The 23,538-nt window shown below is 37.6% G+C and overlaps 1 non-coding gene across 1 annotated transcript; it reads left to right on the top strand.

Moving 5' to 3' along the window:
• The first annotated feature begins 2,507 nt into the window (after positions 1 to 2,507).
• Positions 2,508 to 2,570, top strand: LOC136307175 (U7 small nuclear RNA). Its single transcript, XR_010725847.1, has one exon. It is a non-coding gene; the product is annotated as a U7 small nuclear RNA (small nuclear RNA).
• The last annotated feature ends 20,968 nt before the right edge of the window (positions 2,571 to 23,538 follow it).

The raw sequence follows: 23,538 nt of genomic DNA, 5'->3' as shown, positions 1-23,538 counted from the left end.
CACCGCCTAGTCAGGCTGATAAGGGGTTAATAACCAAAATTTGTATAGAACTTACAAAACTCAATACTGGGAAGACAAACAATCCAATTTAAAAATGGACAAAGAACCAGAAGTCCTGCAGGCATGTTCTCTCTCTCTCCCCCCTTCTCTCTCTTTCTCGCGCCTTTTCTCTCTTGTCCCCTCTTACCCTCTCTCATCCTCTTACCCTCTCCTCCTCTCATTCTATTAGTCTCACCCTCACCCAAGCACTCTTCCCCACCCCCTTCTCAGGCATGCTCTCTCTGAAGCACCTTCTAGCTTATCTCCCTCTCCTTCCCCCAGACACATATATCTTCACTTTCTTTCCCCTATGGTCTAAAGGCCCTTCTTTTGCCTCTTAACTTATTTCCTAAGCCCACGCAGACCAACTGGCTAAAAAGAAAAAAGGAAACAAAACAAAAACAAACAAACAAGAGGGCAAAGGACCTGCACAGACACTTCTCCAAAGAGGACATACAGATGGCCAGTAGGCATACAAAAAAGACTTGCTGTCACTAATCATCAGAAAGATGCAAACTAAAACCACAACAAGATACCACCGCACATCTGCCAGAATGGCTCCCATTAACTAATCAACAAACAAGTGCTGGTGAAGGTGTGGAGAAAACAGAACCCTCCTGCAGTGCTGGTGGGAATGCAGACTCATGCAGCCACTGTGGAAAAGAGTATGGCATTGTCTCAAAAAATTAAAAACGGCCTGACCAGGTGGTGGCGCAGTGAATAGAGTGTAGGACTGGGACAGAGAGGACTCAGGTTCAAAACCCCAAGGTCATTAGCTTGAGTGTGTGCTCATTTGGCTTGAGTGCGGGCTCACCAGCTTGAGTGTGGGGTTGCTGGCTTGAGCGTGGAATTATAGACATGACCTCATGGTCACTGGCCTGAGCCTAAAGTTCCCTGGCTTGAAGCCCAAGGTCGTTGGCTTGAGCCCAAATTTGCAGGCTTGAGCAAAGTGTCACTCACTCTGCTGTAGCCCCCCCCCCCCAGTCAAGGCACATATGAGAAAACAATCAATGAACAACTGAGGTGCCACAATGAAGAATTGATGCTTCTCATCTCTCTCCCTTCCTGTCTGTCTGTACCTATCTGTCCCTCTCTCTGTCTCTGTCACACTCACACACACAAAAAAATTTAAAATGGATCTGTCTTAGGACCTAGCTAGCCCACTTCTAAAAATATATCCTATGAATCCGAAAACACTAATTCAGAAGAAGATATGCGCCCCATGTTCACTGCAGTCTTGTTTACAATAGCCAAAATCTGGAAACAACCTGAGTGTCCATCAGTAGATAAGTAAATCCAAAAGTTGTGCTACATTTACATAATGGAATACTACATGGCCATAAAAAAGAAGAAAATCTTATCATTTGCAACAGCATGGATGGACTTGGAGATTATTATGCTAAGTGAAATAAGACAGGCAGAGAAAGACAAATACCATATAATCTCACTTGTATGTTGAATCTAATGAACACAATAAACTGAGGAACAAAATAGAAATAGAGTCAGGGTCACAGGGAACAGAAGAACAGCTGTCAGAGGGAAGGGGTAAGAGGGTACTGGATCAAAGAAGATGAAGGGACTAGTCAAAAACATATACACATAACACATGCATACAGACAACAGGGTAGTAATTGCCAGGGGGAAAGGGGGTGTGGAAGTAGGGGTGGGAGGGAAAGGGGGCAATCGGTGTGGAAAGAGGCTTTGCATGGGGCACGGGTGGCATGGTGCCGGGTGTAGAAGGTGTTCTATTGAGTGGGACACTTGAAACCATGTCAGCACAATAAATTAAAAATTAAAAAATTAAAGCTTTTGGAATAGAAATTTCTTCAAGACAAGTTATATAGAACACAAAAGACACTAATCATAAAAGACTGACTTCATTAAAATTAGAACTACATTTACTCATTAAGAGACACAAGCAACTAAAAAGGCAAATCACAGATTGAGAGAAAATTTTAATGATACTTAAATCCAATAAAAGACTCACCCCTAAATCAGTAACAAAATGACAATCCAACTTTTTTAAATGAGCAGAAGACCTGAAAGTGTTTGTCACTAAAGAGGATATTGAACAACAATCGCATAGACAACAAGCATATGGAAAGGCATTCAATATAATTATTTGCCACAGAAATAATTAAAATATAACATAACCTACCAGAATGGTTAAAATTAAAAAAGATTGTCAATATCAAATATTAACGAAGATATGAAATAACCAGTTTGGAAAACTGATGGCATTTTGTTCTAAAATGAAACATACGCCTTCCCTAGGATCCAGCAATTCTACTTCTAGGTGCATACACACTAGTGCACATGTCCACCAAAATGTGCTTTAAGAATGTTCACATCAGCACTATTCATAATAGTTAAAAACTGGAAGCACAAATGTCCATCAAGAGAAGAATGAATCAATTACGGCATAGTCTCACAATGGAATATTACTCAGTAATTAAAAAGAACACCTAAAGTGCTTACAGCTCTTTTTGAATTTGTCTAGTAGGTCTTCCGGTGTTTGCCGGAAGGCCCCTAAAAAAAAAAAAAAAAAACCTAAAGATACTTGCAACAAAATAGATGAATATCACAGACATTATATTAAGTGACACATTTATATAAAATTTTAGATCAGGCATAATGATAGAAGACGAAATAGTGATTCTCTTTTGATGGTGTTAATGACTAGGAGGAAAACCTGGAGAAACAATGTTCTATAAATTTATATGGATATTTTCATGGGTCCTATAGTGCTTTTTTGAGGAGTTCTGCTGCAACGCAGAAAATCGGGACAGTAGCTGGCAGAGACAGTGGGGCTAGATGTTTCCTCGAGGATGGGTAAATAACATTTATGTGCTCATAGGAATAATGCACAGCAAGGGACACCTGATGATGATAGAGAGGATGATGGAGAGAATGACGGAGTAATGTCCCTGAGCAGGGTGGGAGGGGACGAGATGTTCTGATTAAGTGGAGGAAAGGGAAGTTTTGTAGCAGCAGAGGAGAAGCCAGAATGTACGTAGTTGTATAGCGTAGATGTGGTGATGGCAGCCAAGGAGGTTCTTTTCTGATTGTTTCCCTTTTCTTGTAGAATTAAGAAGCAAAACTGTCAGAGTCAGATACCAGATAAAGAAAGACGTTTAGAAATGTGAGAAGAGAGGTGAGATAATCAAGAAAGCACAGTGAATGGACCATGAGGCACTGTGGTTCACTTAAAGTTAGGGACTTACGTGGTTGTGCTTTTCTCCAGTTCCAACCAGCTGCACAGTGCAGGCACCTGGAAGGAGCGCTGGATTTAACCAGCTCTGCAGTTCTGCCATTGAGGAGGTGTGACATCTGTGAGTGAAATCATATACCTGTTCTTAGCAGTGAGGGTATAATTAGCACTAGGCTTTTTTCATGGCCCAAAATAGGAAATATCCTTAATATTTTTAAATAAGTTCATATTAATATTTAAAATTTAATGCTACAGGGATCTTCTGAACTTTTGGTATTATATATTTGTATCTTTTTTTTCTGGCAGTGAAAATCTTGGGTCCTGATCAATTCTAATACCAGTACTACTATCAGCAATAAAATTACGTAGTGAAGTTTCAGAATTTCTTTGCAGTAATTTTTATTCTTAGATCCTGTTAAGGATGTACAGATGGAATAGCACATTCAACATTTGCTTGGGATAATTATTTCCTCTACATGGATCTCACCAATAAGAAATTAAAATAGGGTTTTTTATTGTTGGAGTTGAATTTGAACACTTACATTGTACACACCTATTGGTTTTTTTTAATATATATACAAAAGACACTGGTAAAGAAGCTTAAAACTGCATACCAGGTGATACTCATAGAAGTCTTGTGTCCATGCTTTCTCCCCATGCCCTTTTCATCCCTTGCAGGTAACCATTTTTTACTCTGTAAGGCAAGACTTAAACATTTATCTTTACCTTTGGGAAAGGACTAGAATCTATCTCTTGTTGATGAGGTAAAATAATTTACAGAAAATGTCAGCTAATATATATATTAGAAATTATTAGAAATATCTTTCTTCAAATCTTAGTGAAATGATTCAGACAAGGATATTTAACCATTGGCAAGCCCTGGCTAGATAGTTTTGTTGGTTAGAGCATTATCCTGACACGCCCAGGTTGTGGGTTTGATCCCCAATCAGGGCACATACAAAAAACAACCAATGAATGCATAAATAAGTAGAACAACAATTCTCTCTCTCTCTCTCTCTCTCTTCCTCCTCCCCTCCCTTGCCCTCTCCCTTCCTGACACAGAACCAAAGTATCACTCCACAGGTTACTTGCTAATTGCAAAAGAAAAGCATATCTTACATGTGAGGCATTGTCATTTTAGCAAAGTGAACAAATTGAACACGTGTACACTGATGGGATGACAATATGAAATACACAGTATTAACTATGAAGCATTCTTGCCAAAAAAATTTAATATGATTCTAGCCAAATCTTTGGGCTAAACTGCCGGTTAATGGGAATAGTAGAAATAAAATAAGTTAAACAATCAGACAAATCCAGAGTGCAGACCATCTGACCAGCAACTGATCCGGTTTCCTCTAATAGGCAATGTCAAGGGGGTAAGTGGCAGAACTCTTCTAGGTTAAAAGAGACTAAATGAGATTAGATTTTAAAAAGATATAATGACTCACAAATAGGAACATATTCACATCAGGTATGGAAAAGTGCAATACTTTGCAACATTAAGCAACTCATTTTTACTCATACATTTGTATATCAAAAGTAAGTTACTAAATCTTTACATTGGTAACAAGATGAACATTTTGTTGAGTTTTATTTATATAAGCCATAAAATAATATTTTACTAAAGCTTCAAAAAAATTAAAAATTTTTTATTAAAATTTTTATTTAAAATTGAGACATTAATTATATTTGTATTTTGTCTTTTATTTTTTTTTTTATTTATTCATTTTAGAGAGAAGAGTGAAAGACAGAGAGAGAGAAGAGGGGGAGGAGCTGGAAACATCAACTCCCATATGTGCCTTGACCAGGCAAGCCCAGGGTTTCGAACTGGCGACCTCAGCATTTCCAGGTCGACGCTTTATCCACTGCGCCACCACAGGTCAGGCCTCTTTTAGTTTTAATAAGTAATTTTGAATATTTAAAACAACTACTTTGAAACAAAATAATTTTAGTATTTATTTTAATTTTTGATGAAAATATTTAAATATACATTTGGAATACATTTTTTATAATTCATATTCCTGTCAAGAGAAATTACAAAAAAATTCTTATTATAAGAATGTAATGATTTTGCCAGAATGAATGCTAGACAAATGAGAAAGTTTCCTCAAATAAAAATTTAAAAAGAAAAGGTAAGCACAAAGGAAGAATAGCCAAATATATAAGAAGAGAATCAAAATAAGCAGTTATTCCTGTTGGAGAGGCCTGAACAAAAGAAACACAAGTGTTCATCAAAGACAGATGTCTTTATCACTCACCCAAACACTGCTGTTCAACACCCAGATATGTTCAATAATTAAATCCAGTCATTTCTGATACTTTGTACTTTGCTCTATAAATATAATAATGCTACACATCTTTTTATTATGATGAAAATCTGCCAAGGTAAGAACAAACAAAATATTTTAAGTTTGTTAGCTTGATTCAAACATTTTAAATATTTAGACATACTGTATGTTGCTCTCCATTTGAACTTTTGCCTGGGGCCCTATAAACATTAGTGATGGGCCTAACTGCTATTTGAAATAGCAAGAATAATGAACCATTATTTATAAAGTTTTCAGAGAAAACTCTTTAATACTAAAATGTTAAACAATTTATACCTATTGAAGTGTCCTTTACATGTAAAAAGAAACAAAAAGAACATTTCAGCTATACAAAGGCTAAGAAAATATAACATCCAATAATCCCTTCTTGGAAAAGTTACATAAAGGTGTCCACCAACAGACCCAAAATTAAGATCTCAGAATTGGGAGGTTTCCAGGAAGATGGTGGTATGAATGCATTCCTACTGCTCAACTCTCTCAGCCCCAGCCCAAATACCCACTTCTCCCACGCAGGCAGGTAGAATGCATGAGCTCAATCTCAAATCCGCTCAGATCTCTTCAGAATGAGGGAACTCCAGACTTTCCCTTCTAAGCCAGATGAAAGCCAGGGGTCCTGTAGAGCAAGACCCCCAATGAAGAGTGAAAAGTCACAGCTCTGGCCCTTGGGTGTGGGAGGAACTGATACTTTGACTCAGTCCTTCCTGCCCCAGACTCTGAGAAATCAAGGGAGCAAAGTTCTCCTAGAGGCTAAACAACCTTTTGACTTGAGTACTAGAAGGCTACAAGACAGAATGGCTACTGTTTCTCAGAACTAGTGTAGTTACACCGAGGTCATCAGCAGGACTTGTACCCACGGATGCAAAGAAAAAAGAACAAAGCCCCTCACCTAGCAGCCAACAAGCAGAACACCCAGAACCGAGATTACCTCCTGAAATGGAATTGCTCAAAGGCAAAGCAGCCACCTTAAACATACAAAGTGAAAGTGCTAAGGAAGTCTAATTACAAATCACAAACCACAGATTAAAATTTTAAAAATTAAGTGGCTTAATCCAAGCATAGAACAATCACTGTGTCGGCCTCCATTAATTAAAAGTCAAGTCAGAGGTCTATCTCAAAACATGTGGCAAGCATGTAAAAGAATGGAACTCAAGAGAAAGGATGCTGAGGTCACCGGTTCAAAACCCTGGGCTTGCCTGGTCAAGGCACATACGGGAGTTGATGCTTCCTGCTCCTCCCCCCTTCTCTCTCTCTCTCTCTCTCTCTCTCCTCTAAAATGAATAAATAAATAAAATAATTTAAACCTATAAATAAAAAAAATTAAAAAAAAAAAAGAGAGAAAGAATGACACCTTACCTGGACAGACCCAACAGCATCTCATAAGAAAATCAGGGTGGTTCCTCAAAAAACTGAAAATAGAACTACCTTATGACCCAGCAATCCCTCTACTGGGTATATACCCCCAAAACTCAGAAACATTGATACGTAAAGACACATGCAGCCCCATGTTCATTGCAGCATTGTTCACAGTGGCCAGGACATGGAAACAACCAAAAAGCCCATCAATAGATGACTGGATAAAGAAGATGTGGCACATATACACTATGGAATACTACTCAGCCATAAGAAATGATGACATCGGATCATTTACAGCAAAATGGTGGGATCTTGATAACATTATACGGAGTGAAATAAGTAAATCAGAAAAAACCAGGAACTGCATTTTTCCATACGTAGATGGGACATAAAAGTGAGACCAAGAGACATTGATAAGAGTGTGGTGGTTACGGGGGGAGGGGGGAGAGGGAGAGGGAAGGGGGAGGGGGAGAGGCACAAAGAGAACTAGATAGAGGGTGACAGGACAATCTGACTTTGGGTGATGGGTATGCAACATAATTGAACTTTAAGATAACCTGGACATATTATCTTTGAATATATGTATCTTGATTTACTGATGTCACCCCATAAAAAATAAATACAATAAAAAAAAAAAAAGAAAATCAGAGTGCCAGGAAAAGTTAATGAAATACAGATGAAAGAAAGGCAATAATTAAACAAATAAAACTTAATTCTGTAGACTGGAGAGGTTAGAAGCCTCTTTGAATTATTTGAGAAAATATATATATACCCATAGATTAGTTTCACAAAACTATCTCAATAATAAATCGTACAGGCTTCTAGACTGAAAGAAAAAAGAGAGAAAATAGGAGCCATCTCCCTACCCCACTCCCCCAAAAGATCAGTATTGAATTTTTAAAAATTTTCTAACAATACATCAGTTTAGCTCCTTTCTTAATCACATTTGTGTCCCTTCTTGAGTATGTTGCTAAGATGGTGCTGACAGCTAGTATAGTCTCTGAATATTCCTGTCTGGGAACATTTTTTTCTCTCCGCAAAGTGAAGGATAACTTGGCTGGGAAACAGACACATGTACAGTGTCGTGTGCCAGGCACTGTTGTAAGCACTTTGGAAGTATTGACTCTTTTAATCATCTTAACGACCCTATGAGGTAGATGGTTATAATTCCTATTTTACAGATGAGAAATGGCCATACAGAGAAGTTAAAATCTTGCCCAAAGTCACAAGCTTCCCAGTGGCAAAACCTTTTCTCTCTGCCAATATCAGCCAATGTGCAATATATTAAAAGCCATACGCAGGAGAGACATTATATAAAAAGCAATTCATGCAGATAGAATAGTCATACATCTATAAGCACTAACAACATACATATATGATTTTTTTTTTACAGAGACAGTGATAGAGTCAGAGAGAGGGATAGATAGGGACAGACAGATAGGAACGGAGAGAGATGAGAAGCATCAATCATCAGTTTTTTGTTGTGACACCTTAGTTGTTTATTGATTGCTTTCTCATATGTGCCTTGACCATGGGCCTTCAGCAGACGAGTAACAGTGACCTTGGGTCTAAGCTGGTGAGCTTCGCTCAAACCAGATGAGTCCGCACTCAAGCTGGGGACCTCAGGGTCTCGAACCTGGGTCCTCTGCATCCCAGTCCGATGCTCTATCCACTGCGCCACCGCCTGGTCAGGCCATACATATATGATTTGAGTTCAAAAACTTAAATTTGTGGATAAGAAAAAAATACCATAACTCAAATCAGTAAATGATATACTTGTAAAAGTATTTATAATGTAAAACAAATAAATAGCTCTTAGAAAACAACAGTAAAAAGCAGCTTGACAAAAAAAATGAACAAAAAAATTATGCAGAAGAGTAAATATTAATAAGCAACCGGGTAAATCCAAATAAACATATGAAAATATCTTCAAAATGTTACTATACAGAAAGCTTTTAAGTAACAATGACATACTGCTTTACACCCAGCAGATTGTCAACAATTAAGAGCCTGACCCAGCGCCTTACCAGAGCCCTTACTGTGGCTGACAAGGCCTATGTAAGCTAGTTCTAAACCACCTCTTCTGACCTTTCTTTCCACTCATCCTCTATCATTCCACTCAGTCACAGTCTAGCCAGTGATTTTTTTTCAAAATAAAACACACTGTCCCCTCTGACTGAAACATTCTCTCCCTAGATATTAACATGGATGCTCTTTCACTCAAATCAGGTCTTTGCTCCAGTCAATTGCTCAGAAATGTGCCCCGATCACCCTAATCTAGGATTCCCCTCCCGTAACCTGCTTAATCCTATTTTATTTTCCTTCACAACACTATTGGTTACCTAGTATAACTGATTGTTTTAGGTACTTGTAGACTGTTTATTAGATTGTATTAGTTTTATTGCATGGTATTTGTTCAATGCCTGTCTCCCTCAGTCAACACTAAACTCCATGAGGGCAGAAACTTTTTTACTCTACTACATTTAATAATTATAAGACACTCAATAAATAATTGTTGACAAAATGAACAAACATACAATGAGCGAATACCTAACACTAGTGAGGGCACTAATGAAACAGAACTCTTCTACACTTGTGGGCGATATGTGAATATATAATAACATGTTTGAATTATATAAAATTATGCATGTGTTTGGTAACATTCTCTTTAACCCAGCAATGAGTCACCAGCCCCATAATCGAAATAAAACTCTAAAATATAAGGACATATACATATGAAGGATGTCTATAATGGCAATACTAGAAGAAGAAAAAAATTAGAAACAAGGATGCTTGCTCATCAATAAGGATATAGTTGAATAAAATGTGGTACATACACAGCATAGATTGCAGAGGCTTTAAAATAACTGAGATTAGATCTGTGCCTGGTGACAGGAGGATTTGTATTATATAGAAAGCAAGAAAGGAGAAATACAAATAAGTGTATAGAATGTAAGCCCATTTTCTAAAACAATGACTAAACCTCTACTCTATACATGTGTGCACATATAAGCAAAGTGAAAGGTGAGGTAACAAAGTTTTAATAATGGTTATGTGGGGTCTGGATATGCATAAGAAAAGAAATTCTTTTGAAAAATTTTTACACCAAAAAACACACAAGACATATCCCCCTTATGTACAATTATACATGTGACAGATACTATATAGGTTGTCTAGCAGCCATTTCCTATCATTCATTCTTGCTATCAAAGTCTACCTCTCTGTATAGAAGTCAAAAATGCCAGAAGCACTCTCTTCCAGCTTCCCTTGCAGCTGAGACAGGACCATGCGACCTGACAAATGTAAAAATTTGCTAGGGTCTTTTAGGTAAGACTTCCTTTTTCCTTAAGAGATACACAAAGGGTACCTTGCTCCTGCTTTTGAACATAGTCATCTGAGAAAGTTATGGCTGGAACTGTGACAGCCATCTCATAACTATAATAGGGAAGACAAGAAAATCAAGAGAAACCAGTTCAAACCCCTGACTTCAAGGCTGTAAGTCCTATAACTGTCATCATCTAGCCTCCCTATAATCTGCTATTTCACTAATGAACTTCTATTGTTGGCATTACTTTTAGTTAAATATTTGGGTCAACTGCAGCCCAACATATGTTAATTAGCCCTATGTTTACATGAATATCATGAAAGCATGAACATTTGACTATCAAAATATTAACAGTACTCATGCTTTTATAAATTGTTTAAAATTTTAATAACCTAATATCATTTATAGAGTTAGATTATTAAAGCTGATTTATTTTTTAAATGATGACTTCAATGTCAGGCAGTAAATAAGACAAAATAGAGATAAATTTAAATGCTGTAAATGTGATTATAAAATAGTGCAAACTGTCAAAATTTCTACGTAATTAAAGAAAAGCATTGTAAAAAATGAAGTATTAAAAATAATCTAGTCTGAGCAGTGGTAGAGCAGTGGATGGAGTGTCAACCTACGACACTGAGGTCTCAGGTTCAAAAGCCTAAGGTCTCCAGCTTGAGTGTGGGATCATTGACACAATACACAATACCATGGTCAATGCCCTGAGCTCAAAGGTCGCTGGCTTGAGCAAAGGGTCACTGGCTCAGCTAGAGCCCCAAGGTCAAGGCACACATGAGAAAGCAATCAATATCAATGTACAACTATGGTGCTACAACTATGAGCTGATGCTTCTCATCTCTCTCCTTTCCTGTCTCTCTCTCACACACAATAACAATAATAATAATTATTATAATTGATAATAATCTAGCCTTTAAAAAAACATTGACAATTTTGAAGCACTTTCTTAAAGAAAGGGGCTAAAAATATTACATGTCACAGAATAGTCAACACTGACAAAGAACAAAAGATACAAGTTTAAGGATGTTTGAAAACTTAAGATATCTGCTACAAGAATAAAAAAAAAATACACACTAGAAAGACATAGCAAATAATTTAAAGCAACACACTGAAAAAGTATCAAGCCTTAAAACCTGAAATATTACTACAAAAGATATAAACTATAACAATAAGTTAATCTTCTACATTAAAGACAGATGACCTCAGAAAGAATTAAAAATGACCTGGTTTCCAATTGAAAATAATAGATTGAGGAAAAATATGCCTCCCTTCCAATAATTACAATGAAATAACAATGAAGAGGAATATGGACTTCTCAGGTGAAATAGCTGTACAAATCAGCATCTTTCCCTAGACAAAAGTAACAAGAATATAGCGAGTTGGAAAACCTGTGACATTTCTCATTGAAACACAGAAATAGTATAATCCAGTAAAGTATACACACCAAAACATAAAAATCGTATACATTTTGGACCTGACACTGTACGTTAGAAATCAATAGAGACCACCCAGTGGTGGCAGATCTCGGGGAGCACTAGCAAAAATATAACTACTAGACTAAAAGCCTGAATAGACTGATAACTAATGAAATTGAACCAGTTATCAAAAAACTCCCAGCAAACAAAAGTCCTGGACTGGATGGCTTCACAAACAAATTTTACCTAACGTTCAAAGAATTAACACCTATCCTTCTCAAACTATCCAAAAAATTCAAAGGAAGGGAAGTCTTCCAAGCTCTTTGTAAGAGGCCAGCATTATCCTAATTCCAAAGCCAGATAAGGACAGTACAAAGAAAGAAACCATAGGTCAATATCCCTGATAAATGTAGATGCTAAAATCCTTGACAAAATATTAGCAAACCAAATCTAGCAATATATTAAAAATGTCATATACCGTGATCAAATGGTATTTATTCTGGGAGACAAGGCTGGTATAATATTTGCAATTCAATAACATGATATATATCACATAAAGAAAATGAAGGATAAAAATCACATGATCATATCAATAGATGCAGAAAAAGCATTTGATAAAATCCAACACCCATTTATAAAAACTTTAAGCAAAATGCAAATAGAGGAAACATATCACAACATAATAAAGGCTATAGATAAACCCACAGCCAAAATCATACTCAATAGGCAAAAAGTAAAAGCATTCCACTTAAGATTGGGAACAAGATGGGGATATCAGCTTTCACCACTCTTATTTAACACAGTAGTGGAAGTCTTAGCCACAGCAATCAGATAAGACGAAATAAAAGGTATCCAAGTTGCTTTAACCAAGTGATGGTGCAGTGGATAGAGCGCTGACTTGGGAAGCTGAGGACCCCGGTTTGAAACCCCTGGGTCACTAGGTTGCTGGCTTGTGTGCAGGCTCATATGGTTTGAGTGCAGGCTCACCAGCTTGAGTGAGGGGTCACCGGCTTGAGTGTAGAATCATAGACACGACCCCATGGTCTCTAGCTTGAGACCAATGTCACTGGCTTGAACAGTCACTGGCTCAGCTTGAGCTTCCAGTCAAGGCATATATGAGAAAGCAATCAATAAACAACTAAGGTGCTGCAACTACAGATTGATACTTCTCATCTCTCCCTTCCTGTCTCTCTCTCTCTCTCTCTCTCTCTCTCTCTCTCTCACACACACACACACACACACACAAAACATATCAAATTGGAAAGAAGAAAAACTGTCATTATTCACAGATGACATGATAACATGTGCATAGAAAACTCCACCAAAAGAATTACTAAATCTAATAAATGAATTTGGCAAAGCAGTAGGAGACAAAATTAATATTCAGAAATCAGTGGCATTTTTATACACCAATAATGAACTATAGGAGAAAGAGATTTATAAAAACAATTCCATTTACTATTGCAACCACAAAGAAATTAAGGTACCAAAGAATAAATTTAACCAAGGAGGTAAAAGACCTGTATTTGGAAAATTACAGGATATTGAAGAAAGAAACTGAGGAAGATATAAGTAAGTAGAACCATATAGTGTGTGCATAGATTGGAAGAATTAAAATCATTAAAATGTCTATATTACCCAAAGCAATCTATAGATTCAATGCAATTCCTATTAAAATACCAATGGCATACTTCACAGATCTAGAACTAATATTCCAAAAATTTATATGGAACCAAAAAAGACCCCAAATAGCTTCAGCAACCTTGAGAGAAGAACAAAATTGGAGGGATCACACTTCCTGATATCAAGCCATACCACAAAGGCCACTGTAATCAAAACAGCCTGGTACTGGCATAAGAACAAGCATACAGATCAATGGAACAAACAGAGAACCCAGAAATAAATCCATGTCTTTATGGTCAATTAATATGTGACAACGGAGGCAAGAGCACACAATAGAGTAAAGACGGTCTCTTCAATAAATGGTGCTGGGGGCCTGACCCGTGGTGGCGCAGTGGATAAAGCGTCGACCTGAAAATGCTGAGGTCGCCGGTTCGAAACCCTGGGCTTGCCTGGTCAAGGCACATAAGGGAGTTGATGCTTCCGGCTCCTCCCCCCTTCTCTCTCTCTGTCTCTCCTCTCTCTCTCTCTCTCTCTCTCCCTCTCCTCTCTAAAATGAATAAATTAAAAAAAATAAAAAAATAAAAAAATAAATGGTGCTGGGAAAATTGGACAAGTATATGAAAAAAAAAATGAAACTAGACCACCAACTTACATCATACAAAGAATAAACTCAAAATGGATAAAAGATTTAAAAATCGTGAAGCCAGAAAAATCTCAGAAGAAAACATAAGCAGTAAAATTTCTGACATCTCTCAAAGCAATATTTTGCTGACATATCTCCTTGGGCAAGGGAAACAAAGGAAAAAATACACAAATGGGACTACATCAAACAAAAATCTTTTGCACAGCAAAAGAAACCATCAACAAAATGAAAAGTGAACCTACTGAATGGGAAAACATATTTGCCAATGATGCATCTGATAAGGGGTTAATTTCCAAAATATATGAAGAAGTTATACAGCTCAACACCTGGAAGACAAGCAACCCAATTAAAAAATGGGCAAAGGACTGGAATCAATACTTCTTCAAAGAGGACACACTGATGGCCAACAGACATGAAAAGTGCTCACCGTTACTAATCATCAGTGAAATGCAAATTAAAACCACAATGATATATCACTTGATAACCACCAAAATGGCTATCATCAATAAATCAACAAACAAGTGTTTGCAAGGGTGTGGCAAAAAGGGAGCCCTCAGGCACTGCTGGTGGGAATGCAGACTGGTGCAGCCTCTGTGGAAAACAGTATGAAGTTTCCTCAAGAAATTAAAAATGGAACTGCCTTTTGACCAAGCAATTCCACTTCCAGAAACTGTTTCTTAAGAAACCCAAAACGTTAATTCAAAAGTCTATATGTACCCCTATGTTCACTGCAGTGTTACTTAAATAGCCAAGATCTGGAAACAGTCCAAGTGTCCATCAGTAGATTAGTGCATAAAAAAGTTGAGGTATATTTACATAATGGAATACTACTCAGGTGTAAAAAAAATTATACTTTTTATGACAGCATGATTATACCTGGAGATTATTATGCTAAGTGAAGTAAGCCAGGCAGAGAAAGACAAATACTATGTGACCTAATTTATATGTAAAACCTAATGAAAAAAATAAATTGAAACAGAGGCATGAATACATGGGAGAGATTGACAGCTGTCAGAAGGGAGTGTTGAAGGACTGGATGAAAGGTGAAGGGACTAACCAAAAAACATTTACATAACACACAGACACAGGGAACAGTGTGGTGGCAGCCGGGTGGGACTGGGTGGAGGTGGGCAAAGGGGTGGGAGAAGGGGGACGGAGACTTTGCTTGGGACAATGGGCACATGAAGCAATGTGCAGATGAAATAAGTTACACACTTGAAACCAATGTAAACTCAATAAATTCAAATAAAAAAAGAAAAAATACACCTATGCCCTCAAATGCAGGTCCCTCTTTACAACAACCAGTGTAAGAACTGAAGTGTGGGCTGTCATCAGCAAAAGGGAGTGGATGGCTTAATGGTATTAAGGAGGCAGAGCAACAGAAAATGTGAGAAATACCAGAAAAATACACTCACAATTTACTAAAAAACATTTTTAAATAGGCACATCAAAGATTCTATAAAAGGAAATAAAAGGAAAAACCTGACCAAGAAATGAAGACTATGTCTTCAGATAATATGAAAATTATTAAAAATGGTTTTCTTCAGGCTATTCTAGTAGCCACTGAACTCCAACTAACAAGTTAGAAAGGGAGTGTGGGTTTATTTGCTCACAGAATGCGAGTCATTAGATGCAATATAAGAATAGGAAAATATATGGGTTTAGGAACAACTGGAACCAGGAAACCAAGAACACCACGTTTCACATTCTCTTTGGGACGCATGTACACACACACACACACAAGAATACCATGTTTCACATTCTCTTTGGGACGCATGTACACACACACACACACACACAAGAACACCAGGTTTCACATTCTCTTTGGGACGCATGTACACACACACACACACACACACAAGAACACCACGTTTCACATTCTCTTTGGGACGCATGTACACACACACAAACACACACACAAGAACACCACGTTTCACATTCTCTTTGGGCCGCATGTACACACACACACACACACACAAGAACACCACGTTTCACATTCTCTTTGGGACGCATGTACACACACACACACACACACCCTTGGGTGGGAAAGAACTACAAATGTGGCCAAAGTGTAGGTTTTATATTAAACAGAGCAGTAATTTTCAATCCTTGCTGCACATTTGATGACTTGGTGACTACTGATTTGCTGTTGAAAATACAAGAATGAAACAACTTGATAATAAAATGGGTAAAAGACCATTTTTAAACACACACGTGTGCGCGCGCACACAGACCTAGTCCTTAATATACACATCACTCAAAATGAGAACATTAAAACTACACTAAAATAGCATTTCTCCTTTCTTTTGGGAAATATTAAAATATTAGCAACATACACCGTTGATGAAGCCACAGGGAAACAGACACTCCTAACACAGCATGTGACAATGCACGTTGATCCAAACATTAATGGATTAATAAAACTACACATACTTACCTTTTAACCAAACAATCCCATTTCTAGTTGTTTAACCTGAAGATACATGAAAATCCAACTCTGCAAGATTATCACAGCAGTGCTTGTAATTGCATAGACTGGAATGCACACGGTCATACATAGGAGAGCGGTTGAATAAACTATGGGACAGACAATAGAGTGAGTACTCAGCAGTTGTATGAGTCAGCTCTCTGTGAATAGATGTGAAATAATTTTCAGGGTGCACTGTCAGGTGAAATAAACAAAATGCCAAAAACTCTATAGCATGTTACCTTTTTGTATGTATCTTTTTCTTTGTGCAAAAAGAAATAAAGGCATAACCTACAAGATGCATGAGTTTGGTTAGTTACAGGAAGTGGGTAGGGACAGGATTAGAGAGGACAGAAGGAATTGGGGGAGGAAATATTGCCGTTTTCCTGAGTATAATTTTATGAACCATACTGACTTTTGGAACCATATTGTTTTACACCTGAAAGGAAGACGGGAAGAAGTGGGAGGAAGAGAGAAGGGAGATGGGGGAAAGGGGGGGGGGATAAAAGAGATGGGAAAAGAAGGGAAAGGGAAGAAAAAAGGTTCGAGAGGAAGAGAAAAAAGAAAAACAAAGGAGGGGAAGGGAGGAAAGAAACAAGAAATGATGGGAGCAGGGGAACCTAAAATGAAATACAAAAATAAATAAATAAAATATTTCAAGTAAGAGCTACACTGAAGGAATGAGGGGAACAAAGAACATAAGTTTTCAACACAGCATTTAAAGTAAATGCCCTAAATCTAAAGATAAAATGAACTCTAAACATACCTTGACTTCTTAGCTTTCTAATCTGGAAAAGTATAGGCTAGCAATTATGAAACTTTTGTTTTTTCTAGGATTGAACTAAGTATGTTGGGGCTAGCCTGCTTTTGCATTTTAATCACAAGATTACACATATGGAAAGAGAACGGAAAGACCCTCTGGAATGTTTGTTGGAATTAGAGATATCAGGGTAAACTCATGGATTTAAGATATATGTATGTATGAAGGATTACAGAAAAAATTAACCTGTAAATCCTTTAAAAATTTTAGAAATAGAGATGTGTATGGGTGAGGATATAATGCATCTATTATTTCCAGCTCTCTCTGCTGTGAGAACTTATCAGCAATGACACCTTGGTAGCAATGACTGTAACAACTGTCCAGACCTTGACTAAATTCTATTCTCCACTAAAGAAATCACTGCTCCATGGAGAACCATAAATTTCAGAGCTGAAGTAGAGAAAGCACAAGATGTCAAGATATACCTGCGACTTACTTTTGTACCCAGAAGAAAATTACATCGAAATCAGTGGACCTGTTCCTGATTAAACAAAATAGACTGAGGACCTATTCGAGATTAGACTAACAGGATATGACAACTGAATGTGACATATAAACAGGTTTTCATTTGCTATCAAGGAAATTATTGGGACGGTTGATGAAACTGAATGAGATCTATAAATTATATTATTGTATTCATGCTAATTTCCTGATTTTGAGCACTTTATTATTGTTATGTAAGAGAATATCCTTGCTTTTAAGAATTACACATTATTTTAGGAAACACTGAAATATCTAGGGCAAAGGAGAATGTCACTTTATTCTCTTATTCTTAATTCAGGAAAACAATTTAGACAGAATAAATTAAATGTGGTAAAATGTTAACGTTTAATGAATCTGGGTGAAGGGTATATAGTATTTCTCTGTATTATTCTTGCAACTTTTCTGTAACTTTAAAATTGTCAAAACAAAGTTAAAAAAGAAAACCACTTACTCAGAGTTCATACAAAGGTAACTAATTACAAGTCTGGAGTGAAGCCTACTTATTTAAGATTCCAACCTACACTAAAGCCATATGCACTTCAGGAAATAGGAAGAAGCAATTGTTCTTGGAGGGGATTCAAAGCAGGCAATATCAGTGACATTTACTGCAATGAGGAATATTAGCAATTTCTCTGTATAATAAAGCATGCAGTTAACCATGAAACTTGTCCTCTTTTAGCATCAAGTAACTATGTTGAATTGTGTAAGGCAAAAACTGTTAGGAATACAAGGAGAAAGATGAATGTACCAACAAAGTATTAGAACAAAAGCTTCATTAGGTGAGATTGTTCCGCTTTGTCATTAGTGTTAACTAGCCTGGCATATAGTAATCATTTAATAAATGTATTTTCACATTTACATTATATAAATTTACAGATTATGATTTTCATGAGAGTGGAACCATGTCTATTTTGTTATCGTCTATTCAACAATGAGCAATGGCTAGGAAATAATAGGTGCTCAATAAATATTTGTTGAAAGGTTATAAGTCTGCTCTTTAATACTTGTGGGAAATTGAGCAATAAGAAATATCCTGAATAAATTCCAGTGTAATAAAATATTAATGTACATAATCCCTCTACCTTCTAATTTGTAACTTAGTAAAGGCTAACTTGGATAGGCTCTTTGCTATACAAAGTATTCATGTTATTACAGATGATAGGGGTTTTCTTGAAATGTGTGGCCTTAAATAGGCAACTAGTCTTGAAATGAAATTATTGTCCTTCCCCCAAAAAAGACATTTCACATAGCACCTATATAAAACCAGCATTACCACTTTATTTATTTAAAGTGAGAGGAGGGGAGATAGACTCCCACATGCACCCCAATTGGGATCCAACCAGCAAGCCTCATCTAGGCCAATGATAATCAACTGAGCTATCCTTAGCATCTGGGGCCAATCTTGAACCAATTGAGCCACTGGTTTCGGGAGGAAAAGAGGGAGAGAAGCAGATGGTCATTTCTCTTGTGCTCTGTCTGGGAATCAAACCTGGGATGTCCATACGCCAGGCCAACACTCTATCCACTGAGTCAGACGGCCAGGGCCTAAAACCAGCATCACCACTTTTAGCAACGTCTTAACTATTTAACTGATTGAGTTAATAGTGCTATGTGGCAAGATAACTAATTCAGTATCTAGAAATGTATTTTATATTTATGTTAGGAGATAATTAAAAGTTAAAATATGGGCCTTGACCGGTTGGCTCAGTGGTAGAGCGTCAGCCTGGCGTGCAGGAGTCCCGGGTTTGATTCCCAGCCAGGGCACACAGGAGAAGCGCCCATCTGTTTCTACACCCCTTCCCCTCTCCTTCCTCTCTGTCTCTCTTCCCCTCCCGCAGCCAAGGCTCCATTGGAGCAAAGTTTGCCCGGGCGCTGAGGATGGATCCATGGCCTCTGCCTCAGGTGCTAGAATGGCTCCGATTGCAGCAGAGCAACACCCCAGATGGGCAGAGCATCGCCCCTGGTGGGCGTGCCGGGTGGATCCCGGTTGGGCGCATGTGGGAGTCTGTCTGACTTGCCTCCCCATTTTCAACTTCAGAAAAATACAAAAAAAAAAGTTAAAATATGCCTGACCAGGCAGTGGTGCAGTGGATAGAGCATCAGACTGGGATGTGGAGGACCCAGGTTTGAGACCCCGAGGTCGCCAGCTTGAGCGCGGGCTCATCTGGTTTGAGCAAGCTCACCAGCTTGGGCCCAAGGTCACTGGCTCGAGCAAGGGGTTACTCGGTCTGCTGAAGGCCCGCAGTCAAGGCACATATGAGAAAGCAATCAATGAACATCTAAAGTGTCACAATGCTCAACGAAAAACTAATGATTGATGCTTCTCATCTCTGTCCCTGTCTATCCCCTATCCCTCTCTCTGACTCTGTCTCAGTAAAAAAAAAAAAAAAAAAGTTAAAATAATGAAGTATAAAAAATAAGGGAAGTTTTAAAAACTTTTAATAGTCAATGTGGCCAAAAGGCATAGAATTTTAATAGGTTCACATTTTCAGGGGTACTTTTTATGGTATTTTTTCAAAATGCAGATTATGATTAGTCAACTAGATGACGAGGATGGATCCCAGAATAAAAATGAAATAGACTAGCACAGAAAAATCTCAGAATGCATTCCCTATGGCAAACTTCAGTACACTTTCGTGAAACTTGTTTTGGTATATACAAAAACTGAGCCACAATTCAGAGTATTTCTTATTGTAGGCTGTAGTATGAATATTTTGAAAACATGCTTTTATGCTTTAGCACTCACTCAGTAGAACCTAGACCCATCCGCACAGACTTGATGACATTCATTCCATTCAGGTACGTCTTTGTCAAGCTCAACGTTCATACAAAAAAATGGCAATCTTACCCTAACATCTGCTCCTAACACACATGATTACAAACTTAACTAGATCTCCAGATACTTGCCCAGAAACAAAACTCAATCTAAACTCAAAGTAAAAGCCAGTCTAAAGGACTGGTTTTCCACGGGCACAATACCCTGGCGCTGAGGGACGAGCAACACAGAGCACATCCACACACCTAAGAGCTGACACGCCAAATGACATTTATGTACAATTTTACACATTTGTAACTAAAATTTTAAATCTAACTGTATTATTATCTAATACCAAGTAGTTTTGGCAAAAATTCAGTATACTGTGAGTTTTTCAGAAATGCATAAAAATTGAAACTGTAACTACATGTAGATTCAATTATACTTCATTATGTAGTTACATATTTTTAGTAATTTTTACTAAAAATTGCTTCCTTGTTTCCCCTCAATATCCTACTATCATCTCTATTATCTTCTAATTTTAGGGAATTTAATTTTTTAAAAAATGAATAAGCAAGTTATATACTTATGAATTGCTTTTTAGGGTAATAATCAGTGTACAATGATACATTCACTTTTATATATGGGGTGCTGTGTCTGGCAGATTTAAGAACCACTGACTTGGGGGTTTATGTACCCATTACCATCCCTCTAGTTCAGAGCACCTTATTCTGGGAACACAAGGACACTCACCCTAAGGAATCCATGGAGTAGCTTCAGAACAATGTAATGCCCCTCAAAATACTTAAAATTTGATATACAGAGCCACCCTGGGGGACAAAACATAACTTTACTCCTACAAAAACTACTAGCACAAGAACCATTACATTATACCCTGAGACTGTATATACTGGGCTGGATTATATACTTAGATGTCAAAAAGTGTTTGAGAGCCCCAACCAATTACATGTACAGAATTCGAATTTGCATCACTTCATCAGGACACTATGACAACTTTAACTTGCACATCTAATAGATGGCAGAGCTAGGACTTCAACTCATCTTACTCCAAAGCATGTGTGTGCTTTTCTGGAGCAGGTAGCTTTCTTTCTTCTTTAAACTTACTGTGGAATATCTACTGAGTAGTCTTTCTCTGGCCTTCAGATAACTTACACCAAAATCTGTGTCCTGTAAATGGCAGTTGCTCAACCATGATTAGAATCATTGAATTACTTGCTTCTACCTTTCATTTGGCCACTAGAATGGGCTTTATGGAATGCATTTTGCATGCTACCCTTACTTTTTGTTGCTTTTTAAAGTATTTATGGGGGTGACATTAATTATACATAGGTTTCAGGTGTACAATTCTATAATGCACCATCTGTATATGGTACTGTGTTCACCACTTCAAGTCTCCTTCCATCACCATTTATCCCTTTACCCTCTTCTGCCTCTCTCACCCCTGTACCTCTTATTAAAAACCACCCTCCCCCCAAAAACCCCACTTTGTAGACACAGACAATAAGAGTATGGTGATTACTCTTACTTTTGGCTTTATCATTCTCACATCCCCCCCTTCTTCATATTTTTACTTCCTATAATAAAGAAACAAATGCATATCACATACCATTCAGGTAATTTAGAAAATATATTAAGACAGTCCTACAGAGTGAGAATAGACTTTGTTGGATGATTCAGGTAACATTTTGCAATCATTTTTATCATTAAAACACCAACTATCACTTTGATAGCAAGTATATAAGCTCCAGTGTTTTCCATTTTGGGAGAACCCTGGTTCCGTTGGCTGCTTTCTAAAGAGCAGTAGAAGTCTTAATTTACAGATAAACAATGAGCACTTGAGCACATGGGCAAAACTAGCGAGGGCAGTTGGAATGTCCTGTAGCAAAAGAACCCAGACAGTAATAGGGACAATCAGGAGAAACTGCAGTGGACTCAGACACTAAGTAGAAGGTAAGAAGAAGTACTTAACAATGCAAATCATACTTAGTTGACTGTACTGATAAAGCCATGAGGTGGAAATGGAGTTTGCTAGAAGTAAAAAGGAAATAGAAAAAGGATATTTAATTTTTGTCAATACTATCACTACACAACACTTGGAATAAGTGTCGGCAAACTTTTCCTATAGAGGGCCAGGTAGTAAATATCCTAGGGCAGCGGTTCTCAACCTGGGGGTCATGACCCCTGCCGGGGTCGCGGCCCCCAGGTTGAGAACCGCTGTCCTGGGCTTTGCAGGTCAGACAGTCTCTGTCACAATCAGCCAACTGTCACTGTAGCACAAAAAAACAGCCATACATATATGTAAATAAATGAGTGAGGCCATATTTAACTAACTTTATTTATAATACAGAATGTAGGCCAAATATGGCCTGTGAGCTATAGTTTGCTGACTCCTGACAAAGAGGTCCAATAGGCAGGGAGAAACATGGATCTGAAGCACAAGAGGAAAGTCATGGTTTAGGACAGAGACTTGAAGTCACTGTACCAAATAAAGTGACAAGATAGATAACTAAGATTAGTATAGATGAAAGATATAAACATTTAAAGACAGAACCCTTATAAATAGCAGCATTATTAAAAAAAATGAATGAGAAGGTAAGCAATAGAAAAAGTATGTGAAATAAGAACTTATGATTCCCTTAAATATCATTCAGGTTCCTTATACTTAGAGAAGTACAGGACACTGCAATAATGAAAGTCCCCAATGTGAAAGTAATGTTAACATATAAACCGAGCCAAGGGACAGCAGGGACAACCTGGACCAGCCTTATGCAGCACATACAGAGGACATTCTACCGACACAAAGTGTCAGGCTTCGCGCACAGGCCATTCCCCCAAACTGTGCCCCAAGGCTGAGACAAAACTAAAGCAAGAAAATGTTACCCTTAAAAACAAAGGTAAACTGGTTATAAAGATGTGTTTCGGAAGTGCTCTCTTTTCAAAACTGTGAAGTTAAATTCATTAACAAGGCTTAAAAACAAATGAGGTCAAATACTGTTTTTGATTCAAGTTTTTTCAATGTTTACAGACCAAAAATAGAAGTA

Source organism: Saccopteryx bilineata, chromosome 5 (genome assembly GCF_036850765.1).
Source record: "Saccopteryx bilineata isolate mSacBil1 chromosome 5, mSacBil1_pri_phased_curated, whole genome shotgun sequence".
Classification (NCBI taxonomy): Eukaryota; Metazoa; Chordata; class Mammalia; order Chiroptera; family Emballonuridae; genus Saccopteryx; species Saccopteryx bilineata.
This window is presented reverse-complemented; position numbering and strand designations above follow the sequence as displayed.